This window comes from Lagopus leucura, unplaced genomic scaffold (genome assembly GCF_019238085.1).
Source record: "Lagopus leucura isolate 7727_CA_CO unplaced genomic scaffold, USGS_WTPT01 Super-Scaffold_100001, whole genome shotgun sequence".
Classification (NCBI taxonomy): domain Eukaryota; kingdom Metazoa; phylum Chordata; class Aves; order Galliformes; family Phasianidae; genus Lagopus; species Lagopus leucura.
In genome coordinates this window covers 35046519-35048640 of record NW_024962262.1, presented here as the reverse complement: position 1 = coordinate 35048640, position 2122 = coordinate 35046519, and positions in this window count along the sequence as shown.

Below are 2122 nucleotides of genomic sequence, written 5' to 3'. Positions count from 1 at the left end.
GGTAACAGATTGTTAGACACTCCCAATCTTAATTGTGCCCATTGCCACTCTTTCCCTACAGCATGATTAACAAAACAAATAACATTCTCCCAACTCATGCCTATGACGTAGGCATCCAAGCAGAGTTACTATGGTCTTCCTAAAACTGTTCTTATCTAAGTGGTTCTCTGCAGCTACACTAACATACCAACTGTTCAGAACTGAAATCTTGCTCCCCTAATAGTAAAACATAGACCTTATTGCTGAATAGGACCTATAAATTGTACCAAGGCCATGAGGCTGCTAGGCAGCTGGGGCCAATATGTGTGGACCAGGCTGCAAGATAAGGGACTGAAGCCTGCAGTTTCAAAATGCAAGGTACTGTGATTTTGTATTTTTTTAATAATCTCTTTTGATCTTGTTCCTCGGGCTAAGGATGATAATGAGGTTTTTATTCAAGAACAGTCTTTTGGTTCAAGGAGCACAGAAAATTGCAGCTTTTGGGAATCATGAATCCTGAAAGCAAAGGCTCAAAAGAAAGCAAGGTTGCAACTTCAGCTATCTCATTAATAACTAGCCAGTGCTAATTGCATATCGTCTAGTCACCAAAAATAAGCAGAAAATGCCACAGTTCTTGAAAAGCACATCATTCCTGAAGAAAACTTCATTTCTTATGTGAGCTGAAAATTTGACTTTGTTAGATGCTTGCTTTTAATGTAGAAACAATGTTGTAATATGTTTCACCTGGCCTTGAAATGGCAACACAGCTTATTCTGTTTGGTGATTGGGTTTCACTTTGCAGGAAATGGAGAACAAATTTAATTTTCTCTTTCATAAACACATACATACTAATTTAAATGTGATCTGCTGCTATTTGAATACTACAGGGCTACCTCAGCACAAGAAAGTGCTGCCAGCAAAGCATGATCTGTCCTAGGAAGGCAGAACATCATGAGTGGCAGAGGGCAGAAGATAGCTCCTGCATCTGACCAGGTCTGAGAGATGATACCTAAGCCGGTGTCTGATGCCATACTATAACCTGCACTTGCTGTGCCATACTTAAAACTGCTTCACTGTAAAGAAGACATAAATGCATTTCATCTGTAGTGTTCTTTGTTCGCAGCAATAAAACTAGAAGCAGAATTGCAGTTTTTCAGGTAAGCAATATTTCTCCATTTTCAGTTTGGAGGGCTCAAGATTGCAGTGAAGTACAGATCAGCGGTACAAGGATACTAAACTGAGGGTCAATCAAGTATTCTGGGAAATTTTACCTAGCTTTATTTAAAATATACCTTATTCTTAAAGACATAAATTTGTGTGACAGTGGTATCACCAAGCAGAAGAAGAGAGAGAAAACTTTTACATCTGCCTTTTGTCTGAACGCTAATCTGCGTTTGTTTAAAACAAGCTTCGTAGTCTATCAAATTCTTCTGACGCCAAAGCTGCTATACCCTGAACTAACCTGGAGAGGTAGGGGATGCCCCACCAAAATCCTCAAGGTCAGGGTAAATGAGGCTCTGAGCTCTCTGATCTTGCTGTAGGTGTCCCTGTTAATTGAAGACTCCCAGAAGCATGCCTCTTGTCTCACCTGAGACATCTAAAGGTTAGATGTTCAGGTCTGAACTAGTCTCCTTGGGCTGCCTTTGTCGTCATTGGAGAAAAACAGGTGTGTCAAAAGAGTTAATCATTTATCTTTGAAAATTCTCTTACGAGAAGATAGTATGCCCTGGAGGAAACTAGATCTCTCCCCTGATGGTTTTCCATCAGGACTGGGGGACTCTAGGATGACTGGCTCCTCTTTAGACATCTAATGTTTCTATGTCTGAAGTTAGATGAGGTTAATTTCATCCTTGGTTACCATTCTCTCAGGTTAAAACAGTATCAAGAAAGGTTATATCTTGAATTCACTGTGGAGAGATCCAAACTGCCCATGGCGGATGAGAAACTATTTCAGAGACAAATCTATCTAGTTCCAATTTGCACTAAATGAGAAGCAAGATCAGAGCCTTTAACAGTATCTGTGCTTTCCACCTTTCTTCTGCTCTTTGAGAAGCAGTCTTTAGTCATTTAAATTGTTTTTTTGCCACTATCAAACTCTTTTTTTTTTTTTTTCTTGAAAAGTGTTTCTACCAGTTTCATACTC